This window comes from Dendropsophus ebraccatus, chromosome 2 (genome assembly GCF_027789765.1).
Source record: "Dendropsophus ebraccatus isolate aDenEbr1 chromosome 2, aDenEbr1.pat, whole genome shotgun sequence".
In the NCBI taxonomy this organism is placed as follows: domain Eukaryota; kingdom Metazoa; phylum Chordata; class Amphibia; order Anura; family Hylidae; genus Dendropsophus; species Dendropsophus ebraccatus.
Window position 1 is genome coordinate 17,272,742 of NC_091455.1, and position 12,286 is coordinate 17,285,027.

The window sequence follows — 12,286 nt, forward strand, 5'->3', positions numbered from 1 at the left end:
TAGTTATACATAGTGCTGCCTGTAGGTGTCACTAGAGAGACTGCTTCCATCCTCCTGGGATAATTTGCATACTGTTTCCCAGGGTACATTGCCCGTAAAGTGCCTCTCCTCAAGGAGAACAGATACCACAAGGAGCGCAGCTCTGCAGGCAGCACAGGATGCAGTTTCTTACATGGCGGTCACATAGGAAGGCGTTGTGCGAACTCTTCCTCATTCATTATACCAGGCTTCCCCTTTCTGTGATTACATGATAGACGAAGCCTCGCAATAAGGAAGTCTCTGGCTGGGAGATTTTCTGCTGCGTGCCATGTCACCGACTGACCGCTGAGGAGGCCCAGGTACCACTTATATATCAGAGCTAGTCACATCCAGAGCTGCCTTCACTATTCTGCCGTTTTCCACTGGAAACAGACAGCTGTCCATCAGACATTGTGCAGTCCCACCGGATGCTGCTTTATGGCAGGAACGGGGAACTGCTAAAGCTTCGGCTGTCCAGGCATGATGGGAATTGTAGTTTTGCAACGGCTGGAGGACCGAAGGTTCCCCATTCCTGCACTATAACAACAAGGTATCAAGCAGAATTATGAATGCTGCTCTGGTAAATTTGGTATAACCAACAAATTTTTCGTCATGGTTTTTAGAGATTTAAAGGGGGTTGTCTAGGATTGGAAACATGTCGGTGATTTAAAGGGGGTTGTCTAGGATTGGAAACATGTCGGTGATTTAAAGGGGGTTGTCTAGGATTGGAAACATGTTGGTGATTTAAAGGGGGTTGTCTAGGATTGGAAACATGTCGGTGATTTAAAGGGGGTTATATAGGATTGGAAACATGTCAGAGCTTTAAAGGGGGTTGTCTAGGATTGGAAACATGTTGGTGATTTAAAGGGGGTTGTCTAGGATTGGAAACATGTCGGTGATTTAAAGGGGGTTGTCTAGGATTGGAAACATGTCGGTGATTTAAAGGGGGTTGTCTAGGATTGGAAACATGTCGGTGATTTAAAGGGGGTTGTCTAGGATTGGAAACATGTCGGTGATTTAAAGGGGGTTATATAGGATTGGAAACATGTCAGAGCTTTAAAGGGGGTTGCCCAGGGTTAGAATCATCTGTCAGTGCCGTTCCAGAAACAGCGTCACACCTGGTTGTGAATTGTATGTGGTATTGCGACTAGTCACCATAAAAATGGAACTGAGCTGCAATACCACATACAACCTGTTGGCATATGTCGGCGCTGTTTTATTTTTTAAATCCATTCTATAACTATATCCATTATAGAACTACAGTTCCCATCATGCCCTGACAACCCAATGTTTTTAAACCTTTGGCTCTCTAGCTGCTGGAAAACTTCATCTCCCATCATGCACTAGATTCCACTGTCAGGACATCTTGGGATTTGTAGTCTTGTTATTGCTGGAGTACCACATCAGATATCCAATGAGAAACTGACCAGGACCAGATAAAAGCATCAGCAGCACCACTCAGGGCATGCTGGGAGTTGTAGTTGTAGTAGACAGACCTTGGTTTAGTTCACTAAGCAGATCAGAATTACCGATACAGTGCACCAAACCCTCTTCATAGACCAAATTAAATAATACATGTCTGCTTGTGTGGAGTCCCCATTGCTGTACAGTGTATTAGATGAACCAGTGTATACATTGAGCTCCTCATCTCCCCCTAGTGGCGGCCGTAGGGAACCAGAATGTAGCCGCACAGTCTGATTTTATGCAGGAGATTTGGAACTCGGTAAGACAGAACAAGAGTAAGAAATGAGTCTGTGGGGACTGTAGGGGGACGGGGAACACAAGATGGGGGCAGTCCAGAGACGTCCTGGACGTTAGCCCCTGCAGGTAATACGGGGAGACATGGGGGAGGCCACACGGACAGGAACCGGTTCTCCTTCATAGCTGGGATTGTTTGCTCGGATTTCTTTGTATCCTCGGGCGAGTTCTTGTTCAGGAGCCGCCGCGCTGTCCTGGGGTGGAGACACACATCTCTGTCTTATAGTGGTTACAGCACCACCTGCTGTACTCCACACCATCCTGGAAATCCTCCTCCTGTAGTCGCAGCCTTAAAGGGATTGTCCAGGACTAGATAAAAGCTCTGATTACATGATATATATTGCTGTATACAATGCTGTCAATTTCTGCTGGTTCATTTGCCATTTGGGTGATTGGGAAAGCTGGGTGATAACTGTTACTAGCCAAAGTGATAGTCACCCGGATTTCTTAGTCTCTCTGGTGTCCTCTCCTTACATCACAGCTGTTAAACTCAGGCTCTCCAGCTGTTGCAAAACTACAATTCCCATCATGCCTGGACAGCCTGATGGGCATTGTAGTTTTGCAACAGCTTGAGGGCCTGAGTTTGACCCCCCTTCCTTACATCATCATTTGCCTTTCAGGTGACTGGGAAAGCTGAGTTTCACATAGTAACCATACTGATAGTCGCCCCTTTTTCTTATAGGCTTTGTATTACCTTGCGGTCTTCTCCTCTAGATTGCTCCTTAAAGGGGTACTCCGGCGAACATCTTTTACTTTCAAATCAACTGGTTTTAGGAAGTTATATAGGTTTGTAATTTACTTGTTTTTAAAAAATCTCCAATCTTCCAGTACTTATAAGCTGCTGTATGTCCTGCAGGAAGTGTTGTATTCTCTCCAGTCTGACACAGTGCTCTCTGCTGCCACCTCTGTCCATGTCAGGAACTGTCCAGAGCAGGAGAGGTTTTCTATGGGGATTTGCTGCTGCTCTGGACAGTTCCTGACATGGACAGAGGTGGCAGCAGAGAGCACTGTGTCAGACTGGAGAGAATACACCACTTCCGGCAGGACACACTGCAGCTGATAAGTACTGGAAGACTGGAGATACAAATCTGTATAATTTTGAAATCCAATTGATTTGAAAGTAAAAGATTTTTGCCGGCGTGTCCCTGTCAGTAGGCATTGTTTACTATTCAGGTGACTGGGAAAGCTGGGTGACCACTCCTGAGAGCGTTATTGGTTGTCACCCAGCCTTCCAGTATCTCTGTATAGCACACACCCCTAGTTATATGTGGATCCATTTCTTTGGCTTTGTTTGCTATTCAGGTGACTGGGAAAGCTTAGTGACCGCTCCGTGCAGAGCCGTGCAGGTGGTCACTCAGCTTTCCCGGGCTCAGAGCTCAGTCTTATATCTGCTTAGTGGTGTCTGGCTGTGACTGACGTCTTGTGGCTTTGGCTCACTTTCAGGTCTTCAGGGGCGAGCTGCCGCACCTCGCTCCGGCGGACGGGAGATTCTGGGAAGCGCGTGAAGAGCCTCTCATCTACTGGTAAATATTTGCTCAGCTGTCCTGTGCTGCTGCGGGGCTGCGTACACACAACGACGTGAAGGGACTTGTCCATCTCTATGAAGGAGCGTCTCCGACCTGACTGTGTCTTGTAGCAAGGGAGAGAAGTGACCCCCCCACCTACATAGAGATGGATCTGTGGGGGGGGGGGGGGCTGGTCACCCCCACACCTGGCTTTAGATGGGATCTCTGCTTGCTGGCAGTGAATAGTAAATCTTTATGGTCATTCCGCCGGCCTTTTAGCGCTGCTCCACTCCCTGCCGCTCCGCCCAGGATGCCAGGAAAAGTTAGATCCAGCACTGGGAAACGTCTGTTTCCCAGGATTGCTTTCAGCTTTTCCCGGCATCCTGGGTGGAGTGGCAGGGAGCGGAGCAGCGCTGAAAGGCCGGCGGATCGATAAGCGGAGCGCTGATCAAACAAAGCGATTCACTCATCTCTAATGGACCCCCCCCCCCCCGGCTGATTCATTTTACACTGCAGGATCAGACTACACAGGATTTATTTGTAGTCTGTAACCATGGAGACTCCTTTTATCTTATCATTTAGTGAAGGTTGTCACAGTCCCGCCCCCTCCCGGTCAGGACTTGTACATCTATCATTCTACATGAGGCTGATTATGTGATATAAACTACAGTAATACCTCGGTTCTCGTACTTAATCGGTTCCGGAAGGCAGTCTGAGAGGCAGCAGCGTCTCCCCCATAGGAAATAATGTTACTGTGTTTAATTGGTTCCAGCAGCCGCCAATAATTACCTACAGTACCTATATATTACATTGTCTAGTGCCCGGTGTAACCACTACAGGACATTACAGAGCAGCACTATATACTGTACATTACAGAGCAGCACTATATACTGTACATTACAGAGCAGCACTATATACTGTACAGGACATTACAGAGCAGCACTATAAACTGTACAGGACATTACAGCGCAGCACTATATACTGTACAGGACATTACAGAGCAGCACTATATACTGTACAGGACATTACAGCGCAGCACTATATACTGTACAGGACATTACAGAGCAGCACTATATATACTGTACAGGACATTACAGAGCAGCACTATATACTGTACAGTACATTACAGAGCAGCACTATATATACTGTACAGGACATTACAGAGCAGCACTATATATACTGTACAGGACATTACAGAGCAGCACTATATATACTGTACAGGACATTACAGAGCAGCACTATATATACTGTACAGGACATTACAGAGCAGCACTATATACTGTACAGAACATTACAGCGCAGCACTATATACTGTACAGAACATTACAGCGCAGCACTATATATACTGTACAGAACATTACAGCGCAGCACTATATACTGTACAGTACATTACAGAGCAGCACTATATATACTGTACAGGACATTACAGAGCAGCACTATATATACTGTACAGGACATTACAGAGCAGCACTATATATACTGTACAGGACATTACAGAGCAGCACTATATATACTGTACAGGACATTACAGAGCAGCACTATATATACTGTACAGGACATTACAGAGCAGCACTATATATACTGTACAGGACATTACAGAGCAGCACTATATATACTGTACAGGACATTACAGAGCAGCACTATATATACTGTACAGGACATTACAGCGCAGCACTATATACTGTACAATACATTACAGAGCGGCACTATATATACTGTACAGGACATTACAGAGCGGCACTATAAACTGTACAGGACATTACAGAGCAGCACTATAAACTGTACAGGACATTACAGAGCAGCACTATAAACTGTACAGGACATTACAGAGCAGCACTATATATCCTGTACAGGACATTACAGAGCGGCACTATATATACTGTACAGGACATTACAGAGCGGCACTATATATACTGTACAGGACATTACAGCGCAGCACTATATACTGTACATTACAGAGCAGCACTATATAAACTGTACAGGACATTACAGAGCAGCACTATATATACTGTACAGGACATTACAGAGCAGCACTATATATACTGTACAGGACATTACAGAGCAGCTTTATATATACTGTACAGGACATTACAGAGCAGCTTTATATATACTGTACAGGACATTACAGAGCAGCACTATATATACTGTACAGGACATTACAGAGCAGCACTATATATACTGTACAGGACATTACAGAGCAGCACTATATATACTGTACAGGACATTACAGAGCAGCACTATATATACTGTACAGGACATTACAGAGCAGCACTATATATACTGTACAGGACATTACAGCGCAGCACTATATACTGTACAATACATTACAGAGCGGCACTATATATACTGTACAGGACATTACAGAGCGGCACTATAAACTGTACAGGACATTACAGAGCGGCACTATATATACTGTACAGGACATTACAGAGCAGCACTATATATACTGTACAGGACATTACAGAGCGGCACTATATACTGTACAGGACATTACAGAGCAGCACTGTATACTGTACATTACAGAGCAGCACTGTATACTGTACATTACAGAGCAGCACTATATACTGTATATTACAGAGCAGCACTATATACTGTGCAGGACATTACAGAGCAGCACTATATACTGTGCAGGACATTACAGAGCAGCACTATATACTGTACAGGACATTACAGAGCAGCACTATATACTGTACATTACAGAGCAGCACTATATACTGTATATTACAGAGCGGCACTATATATACTGTACAGGACATTACAGAGCAGCACTATATATACTGTACAGGACATTACAGCGCAGCACTATATACTGTACAATACATTACAGAGCGGCACTATATATACTGTACAGGACATTACAGAGCGGCACTATAAACTGTACAGGACATTACAGAGCAGCACTATAAACTGTACAGGACATTACAGAGCAGCACTATAAACTGTACAGGACATTACAGAGCGGCACTATATATACTGTACAGGACATTACAGAGCGGCACTATATATACTGTACAGGACATTACAGAGCGGCACTATATATACTGTACAGGACATTACAGCGCAGCACTATATACTGTACATTACAGAGCAGCACTATATAAACTGTACAGGACATTACAGAGCAGCACTATATATACTGTACAGGACATTACAGAGCAGCACTATATATACTGTACAGGACATTACAGAGCAGCTTTATATATACTGTACAGGACATTACAGAGCAGCTTTATATATACTGTACAGGACATTACAGAGCAGCACTATATATACTGTACAGGACATTACAGAGCAGCACTATATATACTGTACAGGACATTACAGAGCAGCACTATATATACTGTACAGGACATTACAGAGCAGCACTATATATACTGTACAGGACATTACAGAGCAGCACTATATATACTGTACAGGACATTACAGCGCAGCACTATATACTGTACAATACATTACAGAGCGGCACTATATATACTGTACAGGACATTACAGAGCGGCACTATAAACTGTACAGGACATTACAGAGCGGCACTATATATACTGTACAGGACATTACAGAGCAGCACTATATATACTGTACAGGACATTACAGAGCGGCACTATATACTGTACAGGACATTACAGAGCAGCACTGTATACTGTACATTACAGAGCAGCACTGTATACTGTACATTACAGAGCAGCACTATATACTGTATATTACAGAGCAGCACTATATACTGTGCAGGACATTACAGAGCAGCACTATATACTGTGCAGGACATTACAGAGCAGCACTATATACTGTACAGGACATTACAGAGCAGCACTATATACTGTACATTACAGAGCAGCACTATATACTGTATATTACAGAGCGGCACTATATATACTGTACAGGACATTACAGAGCAGCACTATATACTGTACATTACAGAGCAGCACTATATACTGTATATTACAGAGCAGCATTATATACTGTACATTACAGAGCAGCACTATATACTGTACATTACAGAGCAGCACTATATACTGTACAGGACATTACAGAGCAGCACTATATACTGTATATTACAGAGCAGCACTATATACTGTACATTACAGAGCAGCACTATATACTGTACATTACAGAGCAGCACTATATACTGTACATTACAGAGCAGCACTATATACTGTACATTACAGAGCAGCATTATATACTGTACATTACAGAGCAGCACTATATACTGTACAGGACATTACAGAGCAGCACTATATACTGTATATTACAGAGCAGCACTATATACTGTATATTACAGAGCAGCACTATATACTGTACATTACAGAGCAGCACTATATACTGTACAGGACATTTTACACAAGAAACATTCAACAAAAACAGCAATTATATTACTTTAGTCACCAACTCCTCACTCATCCTGTACTGTATAGAACCCCCCCACCCCAGCACTGTAAAGATGGGAGATGGTGGTGCACTGCCTGTACTACTTCTGTACTGTTTATGCACTCCAGCAGTATTATACAGTATAGAATGGGAGATGGCGGTGCACTGCCTGTACTACTACTGTACTGTATATGCTCTCCTGCAGTCTTATACAGTACAGGATGGGAGATGGTGGTGCACTGACTATACTACTACTGTACTGTATATGCTCTCCTGCAGTCTTATACAGGATGGGAGATGGTGGTGCACTGACTGTACTACTACTGTGCTGTATATGCACTCCAGCAGTCTTATACAGTACAGGATAGGAGATGGTGGTGCACTGCTTGTACTACTACTGTACTGTATATGCTCTCCAGCAGTCTTGTACAGTACAGGATGGGAGATGGTGGTGCACTGCCTGTACTACTACTGTACTGTACTGTTTATGCACTCCAGCAGTCTTATACAGTACAGTACAGGATGGGAGATGGTGGTGCACTGCCTGTACTACTACTGTACTGTATATGCCTCCAGCAGTCTTATATAGTACAGGATGGGAGATGGTGGTGCACTGACTGTACTACTACTACTGTACTGTATATGCTCTCCAGCAGTCTTATACAGTACAGGATGGGAGATGGCGGATCACTGCCTGTACTACTACTTACTGTATATGCCTCCAGCAGTCTTATGTAGTACAGGATGGGAGATGGTGGTGCACTGCCTGTACTACTACTGTACTGTATATGCTCTCCTGCAGTCTTATACAGTACAGGATGGGAGATGGCGGTGCACTGACTGTACTACTACTGTGCTGTATATGCACTCCAGCAGTCTTATACAGTACAGGATGGGAGATGGTGGTGCACTGTCTGTACTACTACTGTGCTGTATATACACTCCAGCAATCTTATACAGTGCTATACAGGATGGGAAATGGTGGTGCACTGACTGTACTACTACTGTACTATATATGCACTCCAGCAGTCTTATACAGTACAGGATGGGAGATGGTGGTGCACTGACTGTACTACTACTGTACTGTATATGCACTCCAGCAGTCTTATACAGTACAGGATGGGAGATGGCGGATCACTGCCTGTACTACTACTTACTGTATATGCCTCCAGCAGTCTTATGTAGTACAGGATGGGAGATGGTGGTGCACTGCCTGTACTACTACTGTACTGTATATGCTCTCCTGCAGTCTTATACAGTACAGGATGGGAGATGGCGGTGCACTGACTGTACTACTACTGTGCTGTATATGCACTCCAGCAGTCTTATACAGTACAGGATGGGAGATGGTGGTGCACTGTCTGTACTACTACTGTGCTGTATATACACTCCAGCAATCTTATACAGTGCTATACAGGATGGGAAATGGTGGTGCACTGACTGTACTACTACTGTACTATATATGCACTCCAGCAGTCTTATACAGTACAGGATGGGAGATGGTGGTGCACTGACTGTACTACTACTGTACTGTATATGCACTCCAGCAGTCTTATACAGTACAGGATGGGAGATGGCGGATCACTGCCTGTACTACTACTTACTGTATATGCCTCCAGCAGTCTTATGTAGTACAGGATGGGAGATGGCGGTGCACTGACTGTACTACTACTGTGCTGTATATGCACTCCAGCAGTCTTATACAGTACAGGATGGGAGATGGTGGTGCACTGACTGTACTACTACTGTGCTGTATATGCACTCCAGCAGTCTTATACTGTACAGGATGGGAGATGGTGGTGCACTGACTGTACTACTACTGTGCTGTATATGCACTCCAGCAGTCTTATATAGCACTGTACTGTATGTGAAGCCTCACCACTGCTAAACTCACCAGGTACAACCCACCATCCACGTTCACAAAAATGTTCAGATACAGAGTACTTCCAGACTGGGGGCCCGAAAAGTGTTTCAGAACCAAAGGAAACTTTCCTTGAGTTCCGAGCAGTTTGAGAACCGAAGTACCACTGCATTATAAATGTATCTGAGCCCACCATGTGCTGCTCTTTTGCCAAGCCAGTGTATCTAAACCTTTTTATGTGTGATACTGTGTGCTGAGATGTTTCCATTACCCTGTGTGATACCATTTACTTGTGTATCTAATGTCTTAGGGCCCTATTCCACCGGACGAATATCGTTCAGATTATCGTTAAATCGTTCGAATTTTAACGATAATCGTTCGGTTGAAATGCAGTTAACTGTTAATGACCGAACGAGAAATCGTTTTTATTTTTATTGTTGCTCGTTCGCAAAAAGTTCACAAATCGTTTGCATTGAATAAGACGTCGTTCCAGGGTCGTGCTCCCTGCCCCCGCCATTGAGGCAATTCAGCTGCCTGCTCTAATTCTTGCTCTCTCATCCATCTCTGTAGTGTAGTGTGTGACAAGTGATACAGCATTACTAAGCTCTTTCAGTCGGTGCACTGCTGCCACCATGTGGTCATTTTACAGTACTACAAGTTTGAAACTTACATACTACTGATAAACATTATGGGAGAGATTTATTAAACATGGTGTAAAGTGAAACTGGCTCAGTCGCCCCTAGCAACCAATCAGATTCCACCTTTCATTCCTCACAGACTCTTTGGAAAATGAGAGGTGGAATCTGATTGGTTGCTAGGGGCAACTGAGCCAGTTTCACTTTACACCATGTTGGATAAATCTCCCCCATGTGTTTTGTTGCCAACAAGAGCTGTTATAAGACGTCAGTGAAATGGCAGCTAGCAGAATTGTGAATGCAGCTCTGAAAGTGACTGGAGTATTTTGTGTGTTTGACCTATAGAGGTAAAACCATAGCTCCCAGTGCCAGCGTTTCGTATGCTCCATGTGTGAATATGAAGCTGTAACCTCCCCCCACACACAGAGTTTTATTCCTTCCCCGACTGTAATAACAAAAATGTTATGTTTTGTGTTTTGCAGGTTAGGAGCCGATATATCAACTACAACTCTGGGAGTAGGTGAGCGACCAATCTACTGACTGCTATATACTATTGTGTAATGTGTAAAGAGCATGACCACTACTGCCCACTGTTATACCAGTCATGTACAGAATTACTCTATACAGTCACTGTGTACATACCAGCAGCTCTGGGGTATAATACAGGATGTCACTCAGGATCAGTAATGTATGTACACAGTGACCTCACCAGCAGAATAGTGAGTGCAGTTCTGGAGTATAATACAGGATGTAACTCAGGATCAGTAATGTAATGTATGTACACAGTGACCTCACCAGCAGAATAGTGAGTGCAGCTCTGGAGTATAATACAGGATGTAACTCAGGATCAGTAATGTAATGTATGTACACAGTGACCCCACCAGCAGAATAGTGAGTGCAGCTCTGGAGTATAATACAGGATGTAACTCAGGATCAGTAATGTAATGTATGTAGACAGTGACCCCACCAGCAAAATAGTGAGTGCTGCTCTGGAGTATAATACAGGATGTAACTCAGCATCAGTAATGTAATGTATGTACACAGTGACCCCACCAGCAGAATAGTGAGTGCAGCTCTGGAGTATAATACAGAATGTAACTCAGGATCAGTAATGTAATGTATGTACACAGTGCCCCCACCGGTAGAATAGTGAGTGCAGCTCTGGAGTATAATACAGGATCAGTACAGGATCAGTAATGTATGTACACAGTGACCCCACCAGCAGAATAGTGAGTGCAGCTCTGGGGTATAATACAGGATATAACTCAGGATCAGTAATGTAATGTATGTACACAGTGACCCCACCGGTAGAATAGTGAGTGCAGCTCTGGAGTATAATACAGGATATAACTCAGCATCAGTAATGTAATGCATGTACACAGTGACTCCAGTATTTCTGTACATTATCTATACCGTATTGGTCAGTAATGGACATGCACTTTACATCTGGGTGTCACATGGCAGCAGTATTAACCCCTTCCTGCAGAAAGCATGTAGTGACACCACTGGTTGTATATGAAGATGATGGTGACCACATAGGAGGCATTTCTATATTACTGCAGTACTCTGTGAAACCTCTGTAGTTGTTGTGATAAGAAGTGGTGTCAGCGCCACCTGGAGGTATATCTGGTATTGCAGCTTCTCTCCAGTCAATTGAAAGCCATACCAACCGCTGTTCCTGGGGGGAAATAAAGCGGATTTCTCTTCTGTTTATCATAAGTTCATATGTTCAGCCGCGTCACCGTCTGCACTGTCCTCTGGTGATGCTGAATGGTGTCCTGCCCTGAGAGTTTGCTACAGTGTATTAGTTCTGGTCAAAAGTATCAGCATCAGATTCTGACTATATCACACAGGATTCTTAGGATTTGCATGCATTGTAGCAACGTCTTAGCTGTGAGCAATATCAGGTCTGAACAGCATCTTAGCCTCTGTATAGTCTCAATCGGACAATATTCATAACTACAACTACTACCATGCTCTTTGGATGTCTGGGCATGCTGGGAGTTGTAGTTTTGTAGCAGCTAGGGAGCCACAGATTGGACACTATGGCAGTGTAGGGCTTGGTGGGGGGTACTACAGGTTTTCTAAACTGTACCTGTCAGGGAGACATGTCCAAAGTTTTTGTCAGTTTGAAAAATTAAAGCCA

At 43.9% G+C, this 12,286-nt stretch overlaps 1 protein-coding gene across 9 annotated transcripts in view; it reads left to right on the forward strand.

The window, feature by feature from the left end:
- The window catches only part of CYRIB (CYFIP related Rac1 interactor B), a 101,408-nt gene that overhangs the window by 59,723 nt on the left and 29,399 nt on the right, over positions 1–12,286 (forward strand). For 5 of the 9 annotated variants that reach the window (XM_069957096.1, XM_069957097.1, XM_069957102.1 and 2 more), the window contains 2 exons: positions 3,220–3,299; positions 10,623–10,660. The gene's annotated coding sequence lies outside the window, so the exon portion shown is untranslated. Of the gene's footprint in view, positions 1–281; positions 339–3,219; positions 3,300–10,622; positions 10,661–12,286 lie in introns of those variants that run through there. The other 4 variants (XM_069957098.1, XM_069957099.1, XM_069957103.1 and 1 more) reach the window with 2 other exon arrangements.